The 19,725-nt window shown below is 32.7% G+C and overlaps 1 long non-coding RNA gene across 3 annotated transcripts; it reads left to right on the top strand.

Annotated features, from left to right (window-relative positions):
• Positions 1-785: 785 nt before the first annotated feature.
• Positions 786-14,754, top strand: LOC148609142 (uncharacterized). Of its 3 annotated transcripts, XR_015914657.1 has the most exons (5): positions 834-894; positions 3,335-3,513; positions 10,993-11,101; positions 11,568-11,671; positions 12,135-14,754. It is a non-coding gene; the product is annotated as an uncharacterized LOC148609142 (long non-coding RNA). The 3 variants fall into 3 exon arrangements; XR_015914655.1 differs by lacking the exon at positions 3,335-3,513 and having other exon boundaries at positions 786-894; positions 12,135-14,751; XR_015914656.1 differs by lacking the exons at positions 834-894; positions 3,335-3,513 and adding an exon at positions 9,901-9,961 and having other exon boundaries at positions 12,135-14,752.
• Positions 14,755-19,725: the final 4,971 nt, after the last annotated feature.

The following is a 19,725-nucleotide window of genomic DNA, read 5'->3' as shown; positions in this document are numbered from 1 at the left end:
GAGACTATTCTGTACTCTACGTGATGGAATGTTTTGATCATCGTCACAAATGTACGCAGGAAATGAAAAGCTGCATTCATAAATTGTAAACTATATCACTATGCAAAATTTAAATCTATCCTACTTAATTCATTTTATTTCCAAAAAAAAATTCTTGAGGATTTGTCGATCATTGATACATTCCATTAACCACAAAATATAATACTACACCGGTACATTATGTAAAAGATAGAAGTTGAAACAACACTATTTCGAAAATTAGACCTTAAAATCTGCTTTCTAAGAACGTATACATACATTTACTCCTTGTTCTCAGCTGCCGAAAATACTCACATTGATTAACTTACTTGCTTTCCGTTATTATGATGCTAAGAAGCGTAATACTGTAGCTATAATAGGAAAGGGTTTAAGATTTCATCGAGGTCTTAAGTTGAGAATGTTTTTGTGTCCAGTTTACTGGTCAATTTAAGGAATTTCATTATCATGGTGGTCAGTAAATAATAAACAATATAAAGCTTCTACAAATAATTTCATAACCTTTTCCTACTTAATGAACTATGAATAGACATTTTAATTCATATCATAATTCACGAATAGTAATCAAATCCATGAAACAATAATTAAATAATTCAGTAAGCTCATGACAATCATCAATGTTTACAGACTTTCAAACATTAAAACAACTCATTTAAAGTAACATTTGTTATTTTCGTTTTCCTTTAGTAAATAACTTGGGAGTTAAATTAACTAGGAAGATGGACGATGTGTAAACACTTGTTCCAAATATATTTTATTATCTCAAAATTACATAAATGTTGGGATTAAAATTGATGAATAAATATGGTGGGTGTCTTCGGCCAAGAAGTTCAGGATGGTTTGGCCAAAACAATCGAGGTCAGTGTCATAGTAGATAAAGTCTTTACGTATATTAGGTTTCCCCACAATTTCTCCACAATTTAAGTTTCTTTTAGCTCTTACATATAACAAAACACTAACTGTAGTATATCATCTTCTGACAAGTTTTGAAGTAGTTTCACCTTGCCGATTTTAAACAGTAAGGGCTAAAAATTGCAATATTTATAAATTTGAAGGGACATTTTCTTAACAAAGTACGTTAATAAACAACTGAATATTAAGTCAAATTAACTTAAAAAGTATTCATATATGAGAGTTAACATGATTTTTTTTATTGTACTCATGTCGTAGAAGAGTAACTGGGTTTTATTTCCCAAAATAACAAAAAGGGGCAATTTTCAGCTATTTGCCTGTATTAAATGTGAAAAAAAAACTGCATATAAGTTTACTGTGTACAGTTACATGCTGGAAAGAGTCATAATTTTATGCTGAACACAGTAGAAATTTTAAAATCTTATAAGGAAGTATATAAAAATGTATATTTTTTAAAGAAAACAAAAGTTAAGGGGTTATAAAACTGACAAGGTTGTTGAATAAATACATTACTGTCCTAGCTTACAAAGGGCAATGTTGCAGGAGGTTGACATCTGTGTCCTAGAAGTTGAACCCCTTCTCTGTATTCCCTTTAAACATCAGTCTGGCTTTGAAAGTGGATATCGAAGGTTACTCCAACGTTCTAGTGTTCAAAGTACAAAGTTCAAAAGCTTCCTTTAAAGTCGGTACATATAAAGCGGGGTCTCTAGAGCTTCTGGTTAATTTTTATTAATTCGTGTGAGTATGATGGACTTCTTTTGTATGTGACTTCTATTTTATTTTATTTTAGATGCTTCAATTAGTTGTTCATAGTCACTTCGTTAGTTTTCGATTCTTTGAGTGGATTAAGTTGTTTTGATGCCTTTTTACAAATATTTGAGATAAGACTGTTGAATTTCCGCTCAAAGTCACTGGTAACCCAATTCGTTTTATTTCATTTTCATGTTTCATTGTATTTCCACCCAAAAAAACTTATATCTTTATCACTTGTTTTTCCCCAAAACCTGAAACTTTTCTAGATTTGCCTTCATTTGAATACATGAATCAATAAGTCCTTAACTGTCAGATTCTAGATTTTGTATAACCATGTCTATGTTGTGATGTGCATAGGATAACGTGTTGTCATCTGCATAATTGTATAGGAAGAAATTCAGTAAAAAAATTGCTTCCAATGCAAACCCATATTTTATGTGATGCCCCTTGTGAATAAACCTTTAGAAACCAAGCAGTTTTATCACTCTTTAAGGTTCATGAGCCAAGCTATCTTTTGCAACTTTCAAAACATAGGGTAATGCAGCATTTTGTTGACATTGTCATGGCTTCTTTATATACAATTTGAAAATAAGCTAAATTTTGACCCCAGCTCCTACCACAGTTTAAAGTGCTGTGAAAGAAATCGAATAGCAAAATGAAGGACTGGCATATTCTGAAGTGCAAAAATGAAATTCCTTTCAAAATATCTTAAATTTAAAAAAAAAAATTAAAAAAATTTCAATCCCATGGCCACTGCCCTTCTCTTCATGACAGATTGTTCTCCCCAAAAGGGGCGGTCCTTGTGACGTCATGAATATATTTACTATATTTATACCTATAGAGTGCTGCTTTTCGTGAAATGGAAGATGTTAAAAAGGATAGTGACGAAAATCTTCAGAATTTGATTACTTCCCTTACCCCTTGTCTTCTACCTTTGGTCTCACTTCTAATGTTCTCATTACTTCACATGTTAAAAAAGTAATTTTCAAATATTCACTGAATTCGAAGGAAAATTAACATCATAATGCTGCATATCAATTTCGAAGCTTGGAATATATATGCTAATGGTACGATGATTGTAGAATTTTTTTCACAAAATTGACTTGAATAAATAATACTGAAAGTACACATTTTTACCTTTTCTGCCAACTGACAGTATGTATGCAAATTTGATTGATTGTTGGGGTTTAACACCTGAGCAGCAATATTTCAGCTATATTCAGGCGATATATGCAAATAACTCACACATGTAAACAATATTTATACGTAGTACATTACAAATATGATTTTAAAGTACACATTTTCAGCTTTATTTTGACTACTTTTTACCGCAGATTATGCTCTTACAAATCACAGATCTAGGTTCAGTGTTTTGGTACTACAGGGGGAGGTGTGGCGATTTGAACATGAAGTGGCAAGTGAGTTATTGTCAATAACGTCACAAGAGTGGCTGAAATTGACCTAGGCATCACATGAAAATCTTGTAAAATATCATAATTTGTGGTAGCGGTCACATGCATCCGCGATCAATACCATTGTGAATGGAAAAGAGTGAAACGTGAAATAACCATGAAATTGATAGTTAATCAAACAGCATTCAAGGGAAATTTCGCATCTTCCATTTTATTTATAGGAATCCGTGTAATATTTACGCATTATTAAATGACTTGCTTCTTCGGACTGCTGATCACGTGGTGAAAAATTGTTACAGTCACCGGCCATCTCATGCGTATGAATATCTCACGTGACCTTAAAAGAATAGTTTCTGAAGCTGAAGGGGACGCCAAACGGGAAATAGTTTGATTAAATAAGGTGGGTTACTGCACGAAAACACTCCCTAATATAGACACAATTCTTTCATTACAGATACTATTAGCGAACAAGTTTTGATTATCTTGAGGGAAAGAATGGATATTTTTTTCTGTATCTGTAGCCCCCGCTAGTACCCTCGCGTCATCCCGCCATCTTGGATTTCTCCTGTTGGGCATCATGACAAATCTAAATATATCCTTTAATTTGCCTGACAATTTTTAGATGTAGACTTAAAATAGCTGAAAATAGTATTTGAGAAACAAAGTTTTATATATTTCAATATTGAAGGGAAAATGAATCCTTTTTATGTCAGTCAGCCCGTTAGTACAGTATACTTTCGCGTCATCCCGTATGCATCTCAACAGACGAGCATTTTGAAAGTAATTAGACAACCAAAACGGCAAACTTACATGCTTTGACACAGGAACACAGGATTCAACAATGGTTTAACTACAGAGTCTTTGTCCATGTTTGACTAAGGGAGAAATCGTCATATCAACTCAAGAGGCCATGGCTGCTAATAAACGGTCATTGACAAAAAGTTCTTCTAAGAGAAAGAATGGTAAAAATATTACTTTCCCTAGTTTAAAATAGTACAATCCTTTTTTATGATTAGCAATGTGATTGTGCAGTAAGAAACAGAGCAAACTATGAAGGCTTCATTGACTCAGTACTTTAGTACTTTGGTTAATATCATGGAACTAACTAGAGACTAGAGAGTCTGAAGAATTGATCACCTGGCTGTTTGAACCCCGCGCTCTTTTGTTGTAGCAGCTGCCTTGTTTTTTTCTCCCTTTAAATAGTTCTCTTCGTGCTGAACGTATGACCCTCAGTCATAATTAAGCTTATCCTACTGATAATGATGTTTTATAAGACATTTGCAAAAAAACTGCTGTTTGACCATATGTTCTAATTTTAGTAACAGTGGTCATGTTTTTCCACTGTTAAAAAGTTAAAGCAAACGTTTTTGTGCAGAATACCATTAGGAACAATTATACCAAGTATCCTAGAATTTTATTAAGTAGTTTCAGAAGAGAAGATCTTTGAAAATATTAACATTAAAATCAGCAAACAAACGTCAAAAAAGGAAAAAAAACCTTCCAAATCCTTTAATGGATTTACGCCAAAATTTATTATGTATAGCACTCATCATGCTGACATCCCCCCCACCAGGCAGAACTAGCTAACAATAAAAGTTTAGGAGTAATTCCAAGGACTGTAACAAGTGATTAATGATGATTAATATTTATGAAGATATAACTTTTGGTTTTGAGGTTTGTGACGCGAAAAAGAGCTAAAATGATAACTCCGACTTAGAGGGACTGTTAATGTTTTTGACGGAAATGAAAATGACAATGATAAGGGTAACAAATTCTGTGCTGTTTTCAGTAAAAGTTAAGTGCACGATTTATCTAATGTTTATAATATAAGTGTCTTGTTTAGAAATGATTTTAACCAATTCACTTAACCAAGGCCTTTTTGAAATAAGGAATAAGGAGTATTTGGAGCTCAAGGAATTTCGTATAATTCAAAGTGCTAAGCACGAATTTTTTTAAAACTTTTATATTATTGAACAAACAACAATGGTACAAATTATTAAAATATGATGATTTTTATATAATTTGAGGTTTTACGTATCCCTTTAATCTATGGAATATTGCCTACCAAGCTGCACATACAGTATCAAAGTCAGCTGTCTTACAAAAGCTACCCCCAAAAGATAATTTACAAATGTCTAAACATAAATATATCTGTGCATTTGTGTATTAAGTTTCTAGTTACATGTAGATGCTTTTAAGGACATTGGTGAAAGTAAAGAACACCCTCTAAGTACTTTTATTTGCATTTTTTTTTTTTTTTTTTTTTGTGAGAAGTTTAAATCTATTTTTTGCAAGAGTCGGATGCTGTTAAAAATGTTGGAAGGTTTGGTCGACAATATTTTTGTCGAACTTAGAGAACAGCGTTCCAGAAGACGATTGGTATACCTGTGGGAACGAATTGTGTATCACTCTTGGCCAATTTATTCCCATATTCGGTCAGACTTTTACAATGGTTAAAAGCGGATAAGACAGAAATACAATTATCCCAGTCCTTCAATACGGTTTCCGTTATATAGATGTAGTATTATATAATAGTTTGTTTAACGCATGCCAAAAACATCGTCGGTATGTGTTGAACTCCTAAAGAAATCTGGATATTTTCGCTAATCACCAATATCAAAATGTACCAAAGTGGATTTAAAAACTATTTGAACTTTCATTGATGGTTTTTTCCCATTAAATCACCTGGATAGTGCAAAACAAACTTTAGACTATTTTGTCAGTTGTTGACAGTGTAAACAACTTGCCACTACATTGCGAGTGTACGAAAGGGATCATAACATGCAGAAGCCAACACGATGCATTTGTACATGCATCAAGCGCTGGTTTTTATTAGATTTAAGTAGCTGTCTTTGTAAGAATCATGCAAAATCTGAAAAATGTGATATACCCCAAAAAAGGCTACATATTTTTGTTTTTGTAATTAAGTTGTTTAATGGGTCTATACTATGAAATGTGTAATTATTCATTCAAATCTGCCTGCTCTTAGGGGATAATGCACATTGAAAATACAGTAGATTCTATTGTATTTGAGCGCCATTTACAGAGTTATCTCCCTTAATTTTGAAATCTACAGCATTTTATATAATTTTTATCTCCTAAGAGCACGGGTTATATGAAAAACTACATGTTTATTTCTGTTTACTATGACATTTCAAACAAAACATCAAAAAAAAATTATGTAGGCTTTTTACCCATGAATCACATTTTGCATGATCCGTAGCTGGAGTGCTACTTAACATGTCATAACGATTGCCGAGACAGTCAATAATAAATGTAAAAATTCGGAAAGAACAGAATTGAGAAGTACAAACACAATTTACGACTTTTGTCAATGTCTTAGATATTGAACTTTGAACAGTCATCTTTTACTAACTGAAACATAGTAGACTACTTCCCTTATCGAAAACTGTATGTCTAAATCAAATATTCACCTACTATATGCATATGAAATGTGCAAAAATATCGCCTGAATAATATATCGACCTTAGTTCCTCTGTGGACCCCTGGGAATGTCCAAATATTTCGACCTTAGTTCATCTGTGGATCCCTGGGTATGTCAAAAAATACATCGACCATAGTTCATCTGTGGACCCCTGGGTATGTCCAAATATTTCGACCTTAGTTCATCTGTGGATCCCTGGGTATGGCAAAATATATCGACAATAGTTCATCTGTGGACCCCTGGGTATGTCAAAATATTTCGACCTTAGTTCATCTATGGACCCCTGGGTTTGACAAAATATATCGACCTTAGTTCATCTGTGGACCCCTGGGTATGTCAACATTGTCACTCTTTTTACCTTAGGACCCCTGGGAATGTCAAAATGTTTCGACCTCAGTTCATCTGTGGACCCCTGAGTATGTCAAAATATCTCGATCTTAGTTTATCTATGGACACCTGGGTCAGCATTGTCACTCTTTTTACTTCTCTGATTCTTTTTTTTTTATTATCTCAAAGTTCAAAGCAATCTTTATATGACAATGAACAGAACACCAAAATTCAACAAACAGTGAATACGTAACTAAAGCAGATGATACAAACTCTTTGTTAGAAAGCTTAAGAGAGTCAAGAAGGTTACATCCGTAAAATGTTAAGACAGCTCACCTAAATATTAATAGCTTCCACTATAAATTCGACGAAATCAAAGAACTCTTACTGAAAAATAGTAGATAAAATCGATGCGTCTTCATATAATGACAATCTTTTCACAGCAAATGGTTGAAAAGGATTGATTATTAATACGCGACAAGAACTCAAATGTGGGGGAATTCTTGCTTACATAAACAATTTCCCAGGTACTAGAAAAACAGAAAACAGACCTACAGTCCAAGTCACTGAAGAATAACAGTGTTAAAAACAAATGGCTTGTTATGGACATTTATAAGCCTCCTTCAATGTCAGACAATGAATTTTCTACTTTTTTTATCAAATTTTAAAACAAAGAGAAATGTTTTGTAAAATTTGATAATATTGTAGTAATGGGAGACACAAATTTGAAATTTCAACCTTTAGCAGATCTTTGTAGTGTTTTTGATTTTTCACAGTTTCTTTCAAAACCAACATGTTGTACGAAAAACTTTTATCCATCATTGGTTGATATTATCTGAGAAAAAGAATGTTTCAATGTGCTTAGTGAAATCTTGAGAAAATTTCTTTTCCTGAAACATGAACTGATAATTTATTGACATCGGCTGAAATTAACAATGTGAATGATAAATACCATAATGTTTATAAATGTGTACGTGACAAACATGCACCAACCACGTGAACATCCACTCCCTGTACCAACAGTGAGTTATCATCCTAATAAAATGAGCCATATATATATGTATATATATACAAACGTCTCCGAATGTGACGATTCTATTCGCTACACTGCTCCATCGGATCAAATTTTTACAGGGAAGATTACGTAAGCTTATAGAAAGGTATATAAAATTCCCAACGATGTTAGAACTGTCAGATTTGTGATGCAAAATTTGGTCGTTCCCTCCGGGGACTCGAGCTCGTACCGCTGTGATATCTATGGCAACACCACCTGCACAAAGTCCAGCGCCAGCGACCACTCGGCCAGCTAGGCTATATAATAATATAGCTTTCGCTGGCCGGGTCACTCCTCCTCGTAGGAATATATCTATCTATATATTTATAAACGACATATGTTTTATTCCTAATATATTAAGAACTGCAACAATAAAACCTGGGAGAAATTCGGAAAGCAGCGAATTCTGGTTACAAAAATAAACTGAAAAAGTTCTATGATAACTTTCTTTCTAGAACGCTTCATAGATGGGGGAAAAACGAAATTCATGGCAAACCGTTTAAAAGATTCTAGTGATATCATAAGAATGTAATCCAGGGACAAAGACCAGACAGGAAATAAAATTAAAAATCATGCAGATTTGAATCAAAATTTTAAAATCATTGACAAACATATTACATCTGACAAAATAAAAGAAATGATCATAGATGAAATTAATATAAAAAAGCCTCTGCTTTTGATAATATTCAGACGAAAGTTATCAAACAGTAACCCGCAGTATCAAATCACTTAACACTGCTGAGCTGATAAAGTTGTTAGTTCCCATACTCTCTAAATCAAAGTACTCATGTACTAAATCAATTCATATCGATCGTTTGAATTTGTATACGCCTCAAATAATCGATCGTCAAATTGCAAAAATATGGGATAAAACCAGGGACAAAAGGAAAGTACGGGGTCGAATTCAAACGTATCAAAACACAAGCTTATTGTTGTAAATTGTAGGTATTGAACTCCTTGATTTATTTTTTAAATTCACCATTCTGATTTCGAAGGACATGTAATAAACATAAAACAAAATTTGTGATGCATCCCAGCATGCAGTGGGCCAGTTTGCGGAATATTCAGTTTCGTTGTTGGTTTAAATGGAACACCTAGAGGAATTAACACACAACTATTTAACATACTGCATAATTGAACTACAAACTACTAGTTGGCCATTCTCAGTTTCTAAAGTCGGATCTCCAATTGAAGGTGCCGAAAACAAAGTAATAAAATCCATGGCAAATGAACGATGACAATTCTTCAAAATAAAATTCAAAAGTACACAAAGACACAATAATGACCAACATCTCCTAACTGTGTACAGAAGCATGAAATCTGCGGTTGGTTTTGGGCGTTTGAATGCCTACCCAAATAACATATTCCTAGACAAATATTCAGCTTATGTTGTTTCAGATAACTCTGTTTCATTATTGAAATCATGCTTATCTAACAGAAAGAAACGATTGAAGTTAAATACTGCTATGAGCGACTGGGCTGATATCCATAAAAAATTTCCACAAAGTTCTTAAATGACACATTTCGTTCATTAAACGTAGCTCTCTGAACATGCATAACTACATTGTATGCTGATGATAATTTTTACACGATCTTTGGTAGTCAAGATTATAATAAACTAATTTCCACTTTGAAGTCTGACTCAAACCAACTTATAAAAATGGTTCAAAATCAATAAAATGCAGGCTTATCCAGACAAATTCCACAATTTAGATGAGAGTAGTATCGCTTATGATAATATCTATAACACAAGACAATTTAAATTTGCAAAACACTGAATTGCAAATCTTGCGCCGCTTTTTCTTCAACCTACCATGTCATGTGAGTAACCATTGGATGCAGATTTGCATGGGATTTAATAAAATGCATTTTGTTTTACAATATTTACTAAAATAAATTTGTAGTCACAATTTGAAATTCATGGGATTTTTTTATCCCATGGGATTTTTCAATATGCTGGAGTCGTTCAGAAACTAACGAATTCAATACAGCAATGAATGCATACGTCAAGTTCCGACTACAGTAAGTTAGGAGTTGTACTGCTCCAGAAAATCTGCATGATTTGCTCTGACTACTCTGCTCCTGAAACAGTCTCCTCCTTCCAGTCACAGGTTGGGAACTACAGCTGAATTCTCGTGCGGTGTTTATCCATTATAAAATTAGAATTTTTTTTAGTATTTTATTTGAAGGGGGAATATTTATTGTATCTGAAGAATCCTTTTTTGAACTAGTTTCACTGTAATTGTAATATTTAATGATTAAAGTTACCGTGGTCAGGGAATTTATATTACAGGGAATGGTCACTCCTCACCAAGTTCATAATAAGGAGTAGGCATAGCCTAAGTCAGCGAGCACCGTGAGCTTTACTGTATATGTACCGTCTGTGCAAGACTTATAAAAATAATAATGGACATTACAAAGCGGGGAGGGGGCGACCCGGATGAAAATGTTTGCTTCGCAAGTGCAATATTTTTATTTATATTTAACCAGCAAGCAAAATCAATATTTCTATTTGAAAATATGTCTTGTTAATTAATGTGGAGTTCTTTTTCAGCTATACTTATTTAGTGAAAAAATGAACACCCAGTCCTTTTTACAAATTTCTGGATCTGCCCAGCATATAGCTACTTATCTGTCAAAGAAGAATTAAAGTATTTGTAATCAATTCAACCTCATTTGAACATTAATTACAAGAACAAGTCACAAGTTTTCAGTCAGTAGAATAGACTTACAATTTGTTTACTTATAGTACAAAGCAGGCACTACCTGACAATCCTGCAAAAAGTTTTAACTGGATTTGTTGCTTAGTATGTGTTCCTAATACATGTTAGTTCTTAAAAGTTCTTAAATAGAACTTAAAATAAGATATGTTGTGTGCAAAGATTGAAATATGTTGATTGGCATTTGTTTTTTGTTTTTTTTTGGAGGGAGGAGGGTTCAATACCAACAGAAATTTTTCAACAGAACCATATTTAACTCAATCTTTACACATGTGGCTGGCATTAAAATACTTGTACAACTAAATTTGTCTAGCTGTATTTTTATTATTTCAGAACTTTAAGTGAAGACTTGTATTTAAAAGAGAGACACTTACACATTTCTTAGAGAAGAATATTGACCAATTAAAAAGGGTGATTATCATTTGACACATTTACTGTAGCAGTAAGTACTTATACATGCAATACCCAGTGATTATTAAATAATTAAACAATTTTTTTTCATACATAGGTATGCATTTGTTAACATAATCTTGATGACATTGTCAATAGGCTGAAACAGTTTTGCTTTGAATACACAGGAAGCTTTCATGACGCACATTTTAATAGAAAGCACACTTAAACTCGCAAAATAGTAGTGGAGATGTTTGATTTTGTTTTTCGTTTCACAGACTATCAGAAACTTTCACGCATACTGTTTTATATTATTAAAATTGGAAAGTTAGGCTTTATGTAAAGATATAATATATGCACTAGACCCATAAAGGGAGATAATTAAACTGATTGGTTTTTAATGTGAAAACCTAGTTAGCACAGCTCCTCCAAAACCACCCAAGGTTTTTAAAAAAAATTATGTGAAGAAATGCATCAGTAGAGATTCAATGCAGTACTTTTAGCTTTGTATATTGTAGGGACAACCTGATAATACCAGATGACTATTACTACATTGATCAACCTGATGGATTGGGTTTTGGATCCTGTAGTGAGAGCAACATGTGATAACTTGTAATTACAGGTATTCCTATATATGCATGGTAAAGCATTACTTGTACATGATTTTTGATGTTTTTTTAGGTAATTTGCTTACTTCAATAATTTACTTAAATCAGAATACATTAATAAGTTATAAATATTTGTAAAAAACCTTTAAGAGTTGAAGACCTACAGATTATGCTTTGCATGGCTTTGAAAAGTGAGGGGGTGGTTGTTGCCGGATGAAACTGACCAATCACCCTCATAGGAATTAGTCAGCCAGTAACACAAATTATGTTTACATTAGGTTGTTACTTTATTATCTTTCAAGGTAGGTTTTTGATAATTGGTATGTTGTTAAGCATTTTTAAGATGTATAGCCTTCTACATGCTCTAGGGTTAATTACCATTGACCTTGACATCACATTTTTGTGCTTTGTTTGCATTTTTTTAAATTAAAAATCTACCCAATACTATGACATTTTTCGTTCTTAACTATTTTATAGGTATCATTATTGGTTGGGATTCTATGGTCAGAATAGCTACTGGTATACAGCAAGAAATTCCTGCAAAATTTTAGGAGGATTTTCACATTATATTTAAGAGCAACACTATCATGATCAGATCATCACTACAAAGTGTGCAGTACATAACATGAGCTTTTACTATTATTACCATCAAATGAGAAATTGAGAATCTTCTTTTGGTGATACTGGAGTACAGTTGTAAAGAAATCACTTGTGACTGCTAATATTATTCCCACTGAAGCTAAAGTGTTGACATTCAAGAAATAGTTTAGATATATCAGCCTCATTCACAGAAGGGTAATATTGGAGGAAACTGTAGGGGTTTAGACATAAGCAACAAACATGTAAATTTTGAAATAGGAATGTAGTTACGCATTTATTCATCAGAAGAAATCAATTCATTTTATTCAAATTCCCACAACTGCAAAAAAGGTTTTAATTTTTTTAAATAATCATTAATAAATGTCTGACGATTCAGGAAAAACTTAGAACATACATTGATGTGCTGTAATGTATATCAAGCAATCATTTTCTGTTTATGTAATTTTATATCTGTTTACATTCATGACAATATTAGGTGTTTTTATTATGTCTGTGTTAGCCAGATTGGAATAGTTTATATGAACTGTGGTTCTTGCCCATGAAATAAGGTTCAAAATGATAAGTTAGACTTTGATTCAGACATTTAATTCCTGTCAAATTGCATTGGTATCTATTTCATATCCTTGGAAATTATGAAAGAAGGTTTAGGCGTTAATTTGCTCAATTTTGCCAAAAGTTTGCACAAAATCAACCCAATTTTTACACAAAAGGGGGGTGTATTAAATAAAGTTGATTTTGCATTTTAGCACTTTTTGTTTAAGAATGGACATAAAATGCCAAAAAATACAGATACTTTTGTGTTGAATGTGGATATGGTTATGAAATATAATGAGAGACTAACCTTTTTGTAGTTTATCAACAATATCAGTACTTTTGCAATGCAAAAAAAAAAAAGAATTATATTTTGTTATAAAGCATGTTCAAGAAATAACACTTATCAAGATAATTTAGCTTCAATTCTTTTTTAAGTTGAATAATTTAATACATAAAAACATGCATATTCCTTATAAAATTTGATAAAGTAATAAATATACTTACTAAATGTGAGAATGCATTGGTTATTACTTGCTTATAAATAATAGAGATGTAAAATTATTTAAATTCTATAGCTTTATTCAATCTACACACACATTTGTACTTTCTGGTATCTTATCATAATACCTCTTCATACACATGTACCCATTTTTATATGTTTCTAACTGTATTGATTTACAAATAAAAAATCCTATGGGACAATAATAATCCCATGGGAGAAAAAAAATCCCATGGGACACAAAAAAAATCCCATGGGATAAATTAACTCCATGATTTTTAAATTGAAACTATAAGTTTATTTTATCAAAAATTGTAAAATAAAATGCATTGCATTAAATCCCATGCGAATCTGCATCCAATGGTTACTCACATGACATGGTAGGTTGAAGAAAAAGCGGCGCAAGATTTGCAATTCAGTGTTTTGCAAATTTAAATTGGCTTGTGTTCTATCATTAAAATCATAAAATTGTGAATTAACACTGTCTAATCATCATTGTGAACTCATGGATCGTTACGGTGCATCCATCTGCACCATGAAAACTGATTTGTTTAACGTGTCAAAGTTTTTCTTTTCCTCTTTCGTCTACTCCGGACTTAAATTGTAATGAGCAACTCGGTGGATGTTTCTAGAATTGCAGAGGACGCTTACCCTACCGGTGCACCTAGCCCATGCTCCCAGTTTTCAGTGGGGTCCGAGTTGCTCATTTACTACTGTTACTTTTTATGTATTATTTTAGTTATTTTATGTTCTTTGTTGTGTTTGTCTCTTTTCCATGTGTGGTCTTTGTCCCTAGATTACATTCTTTTGATTGCTGCTAGAATCTTGATTTCCTTAATTACTCTAATACATCACAGTTGATGCTAGCTCTAGACCAAGAATGAATCTCACAACTTTATTATTGTAACATTTGTAGTTTCTTTGCCACCCCCAATATTATACCAGGAATAATCAAAGTATTACCAAGTCTGTATTAATACAGTTGCGAGTGTCGATTTTAAGCTTGATCTACAGTCTAGGCACTTGACATGTATACACAAAAGTTCAAGTCTTGAGTTAATCTTCTGGACATTGTTTGTAATGATATAATTACAATTCAGATTCTAAAGTACTTGTCTATAGATGAAGCTTACTTTACATAGTCAGTAGATTTGGTTACATGAATGTAACATTTAACTCAGAAATCTTCCATACATGCAAGTTTGATCTACCTTGGTGGGACGGACAGCACTCGTATAGTCTTTCGTAGATGGATTGAGAGTGAGAAATTAACTTTTCAAAACATTCCCTTATTTATTAGATGTAATTATTGGATATTTATGAATAAATAAAATTTTATTATCATCTGCATGCAAAGTTACTTTATATTCATTGTCAGTACTGGCGGACATGTCATTGATATAAGTTAAAATAAAAGAGGACCCAATATGCTACATTGAGGGACACAACATTATATATGTATTAATACAAGATACAAATTGTACCCTTCGGAAAGTTATGATTTAAACCAATCGATGGATTCAACATCCATTATTTTCAATTTTCAAGATATAGACTGAAAACTGAAAAAAATCATTTTTCACATTTCATAGACAAATGCCTCTAACAAGGAGTCTTCCGACAATTTTGATCCTTACAAACTTTTGTAATCCTGATAATAAGGATCATTTCGACAATCGAAAATATTTAGCTAAACCTAGTGGTTTTTGGGGATAAATGGGAAAAACTTCTGACTAACCCTTTTTCTACCTTTAGTAACAGCGGCCATATATTGATAAAAAAATCCTCACATCAGTTCTATGCAGAATACCCTATGGAACGTTCATACCAAATCTGATTGGTCTAGTAGTTTCAGAGGAGAAGAATTTTTGAACATTGTTAACGACTACGACGGATGCCAAGTGATGGCAATAGCTGACATAGCCTATGACTAGGTGAGCTAAACAAGAGAAAAAGTGCGAGAAAGAGCGCTTCGATTTATATATGAAGACTACGAATTTATTACTTAAAGCAAAGATGCTTTTCATTGTAGATTCGTAGAATGAGAACCATGGCCATCGAAACATATACAATTATACATGAACTATCTCCGTCATATCTAAACGACTTTGTAAAAGTTTTTAGAGCTTAATGCAGCCTTGGAATGGTCCTGACTGTCGCTGTTCTGCATGTAGATGATTATATTTCGGCTTCTGGTTTTGCTTTTTTTTGGGGTTATTATTTGGCTCTACTTTTAGAATATGTATTTGTATTTCTACTCTATTGCTATTTGTTTCATGTTGTATGTAGATGGCAGTGACATCACAGAGTGGCGCTTACCGCCTGGGCCTCTGCTCTCATCAATCTACACTTACTCTGTACGGTACCTCTCAATCAATAATTTTGTATATTTTATTAACTTGTCTGTTGAAGCTGTGTCACCTGGATACCCGTCTTCATTAAATACAACTTATTTGTTTTGTTTGCTATGCTTTGCTATGTCCTGATATGCCTTAGTGTTTGCATGCATTGTTTCGTGTATCCTGTTTTAAGTGTTGTCTGTATTGGGTTAAAGGTTCACTAAAGATTATTTGTTTAATATGTTATGTACATGCCGAATCTAAATATTCTATTTCTTCCTCTCCTTCTTCTTTTTCTTCCTAATAATCATAGTTTCCAGAAATTAAAGAGACAATTAAAACACCCACTGCTTCATACTTAGATCTGAACTTATGCATAAATGATACAGAACGGTTGTAATCAAAACTTGATGACAAACGTTTAGATAGAACACGTTTACTGTTAAATACAAATGTAAATTTCAAAGTCAGGGGTACATGTAATTTTAATTTTTATTTTTGCTAGAATAAGTTCTTGGTACATGTACTAGGTTAGCTAATTTTTTCATGGTTTATTATCAAGTTTAAGGTGAACTGTTCTCGAACGTCTTACACTTGATAAACATGATCACAACATATTATCGCTATTTTGTTTAAAATCCTTTTGATCTTGCTATACGATAATTTTCAATCTCACGCCAGTCGAGTGAGAATGAAAATTATCGCTAGTTTCTATGTCCTCGCGTGACATACAAGCAACAGCGTAAGAATATTTGACGACCCAAATAACCGTCTCTTTGTTTACTGCGTATGAAATAATGGCTAACTACTAGCAATATTGTCTTGTCTACAATGGAAAATGATTAAATACAGTAACTTACCCTATTAGAATGAATGAATCCCTAAATTATACTGCAAATTTTAAACGCGACCGTCATAGTTAACTGATTTTTCTTCAAATGATGTGTATCACAGCTACACAACATATGTGACGTCACGTAGCACGTCGCCGAAATATAGCCCCGAAAGGAAATTTTGCAGCGCTTGTAAAACTGACATATTTATGTCAGGACTACTGAAACTAAAAGAAAACTAATACCTTACAATTTAGCAAAACAGTGATGAACTGATTATTAATTCTTTTTTCTAAAGTCCTATGAATTCAGGAGATTGTTGATGTTCTACATTTAATTTGTCTATTTTGGATGGTTTTCCGACATTTCCATATTATTTACATCTTGAAACTTTGTTGAATATAATGATACTGCCAAAATATGAATCGCCTACAAAGCAGCATAGTAATTGATGGGACTTCCATGTGACTCCGCCTCGACAGAGGACATGTACAGGGAGTTCCATTATTACATTTACACTTTTTTTATTCACTTGCAATGTGATATGTGCCTCTGGCGACGCAGGGCATGGTTACCCTTCAGAAGAAACCTGATGTCACTTTTGATTTTTTTGTGTAAGTTCATAATTGCTAGTACTGCTAATAAGTACATATAGTTTAAATTTTGTGTGCTCTCTTGTTTTCTCTGTTACATTGTGTATATACATGAGGATTTTCTCTGACTACCGATTTCACGTTTAGGCTATGTAAGATTTTGATGTAACTGAATTGTCCTATTAATGAAGCTTTATTTTTGCCGGGATTTAACGTCACTATATATGACGTCATTAGTTTAAATGATATCATTTCTAAACGTCATCAACGTGTTAGAAGAATAATTCTTTTACACATTTGGGACATTGGTAAAGCCAGCTTTCTGACAGTTCTAGCAGAGACAGCTCTAAGTTTTTTCCTCGCACAGTTAGCGCTCGTATATCAGTTCTCGTAGTGCTGACTCTAGTAGAACTTCTACCTTAAAATTGGCTCTTTAGAGTCACTTGCCCTAAAGAAATGATATCGATCTTCTTTCACATTTATTTTTAGGGCTGTATCTGCATTATGAAGCAGTGAAATAGAGAACATGTAAATATATCAAGTTTATAGGATTTTTTCCCAAGAATCTCCTGATTCAGAAGAAAAGCGAGAAGTCTTGCCTTCGTATCTAAGAAGGATTACGGTTTTACAGTCATTGTAGATTTATGCAAAGTATACACCTACAAAAATATTTAAAGATCAACCAGATAGTTCTGATAAAGTGCATTTTATACGCTTTAATAATACTGAGTAATACCGTTATACAAGTGCACTAACAAAAACAAAACACTTCACTTTTGTTTCTTGGGGTTTGGTTACCATCAATCTATAAATAATTTTTTTTATATCAAGAATGGTAATTACAAAATTACTGAACTAATAAACAGTAGTTTCAAAAAATAGACACAAAGACAAAAAGAAAATGGCTATCTCAAGGTAAAAAAAAACAGAAATTTGGAAACAATAGTACATGTAATTGTCATTACTTGATACAGGTATTTCCGATTAAACCAGATTTTTGTTTCTAAACTACCGTCTCCGGTTTGTTGTTTCCGGTATATCGCTATATAAACAAGGTGTAAAATTGCCACCGGGCAAAGTTGGTAAAATCAGTATTCAAAAGATTGATAATGTTATGATCGTTTATACTCGGCGTCACATAAATAACATACTGTTAAAATTTGAATAAAAATATTTTCTACGACTTTATTGACACCTACCGTCGTTTAAATTGTCTTAAATGATTTGCTCAATTCGCCAGAACAGCTATTGTTACTACATACCATGCTGGTTGATATCTGTTTTTTTACCAAGTATATAGACCTTATTGAGAAACATTCTGTGAGTGACTATACTCGGCGTCACATAAATAACATACTGTTAAAATTTGAATAAAAATAATTTCTACGACTTTATTGACACCTACCGTCGTTTAAATTGTCTTAAATGATTTGCTCAATTCGCCAGAACAGCTATTGTTACTACATACCATGCTGGTTGATATCTGTTTTTTTTTTACAAAGTATATAGACCTTATTGAGAAAAATTCTGTGAGTGACTATACTCGGCGTCACATAAATAACATACTTTAAAATTTGAATAAAAATATTTTCTACGACTTTATTGACACCTACCTCGTTTAAATTGTCTTAAATGATTTGCTCATTCGTTTAGCCCAACGTATAGAGTACATAAAATGGTGTCTAGGAAAGGCTTAGCGAACTTCGACAAGATTGAGATTTTGCCCGGATTTGTAGTTTTGTGTTGCCCTATTGTTCGTCTCATTAGAAAATGCATGACGTGTCCGTATTTTCTTTTCTTTTGGTGTTACCCATTTGTTTTGTTTTGTTTTGTTTTCTTTTATTATTCGACACTTAAGTACTCTTACTGCACTTACTTTTACATTTACGATCATTATTCCACAACGATGTGATCTTTTAAAGAAATTTTCAGTAAAAATTAGCGATCTTCAACACCAGTCATACATACATGTAAACATCAATTAGGTAGAAATTGTTAAAGAATTATTGGAATTAGTATATCTGAAAGCACAACTTCGACAATCATTGCTGCTCTATTTTAATCTCGATAACCAAGACAGACGAAGAGAAACTATCAATTGACTTACATTCAATTACCGAGACACTATCCTTATCTAAGCAAATTTGTCAACTTGATTTAGATTTTGGAAAGTACCTACAGTACCTTAATGAGCAATCAATGGAAAGTACCTACGTACCTTAATGAGCAATCAATGGAAAATACCTACCGTACCTTAATGAGCAATCAATGGAAAGTACCTACCGTACCTAAATGAGCAGTCATATAATCTTAATAACCTAGAAATGACTATATTGAACATTACTAACTGACGATTATCAAGGCATTTCCATATTAGTTTCATGATCTATAGTAATCTTAATTTGGTCGAAATTCCGTAATCATGATTTCTATAAGAGTTGTTCCCCTTAGAGTTTTATGATTATGCTGTTTTTTTCTGTCAACATTGAAGTTATTTAGAACTCTTATTTTTATGGTATCCAGTCAATATAAAAAAAAACTAATCATATCCATACATTTTCCGGTTTTTAACTTTGCAAATGGCCATAAAAGGACTATTTAGCATCACTAAATAAACAAACATGTGTTTACTGTACCTGTAGTATTAACCTATTGATGGTAACGACGGAG

This window comes from Perna viridis, chromosome 8, assembly GCF_037379345.1.
Source record: "Perna viridis isolate PV_CMFRI_1.1 ecotype Kerala chromosome 8, ASM3737934v1, whole genome shotgun sequence".
Taxonomy (NCBI): Eukaryota; Metazoa; Mollusca; class Bivalvia; order Mytilida; family Mytilidae; genus Perna; species Perna viridis.
Note: the sequence above shows the minus strand (reverse complement) of the source record. Positions and strands in the feature narration are given on the sequence as shown.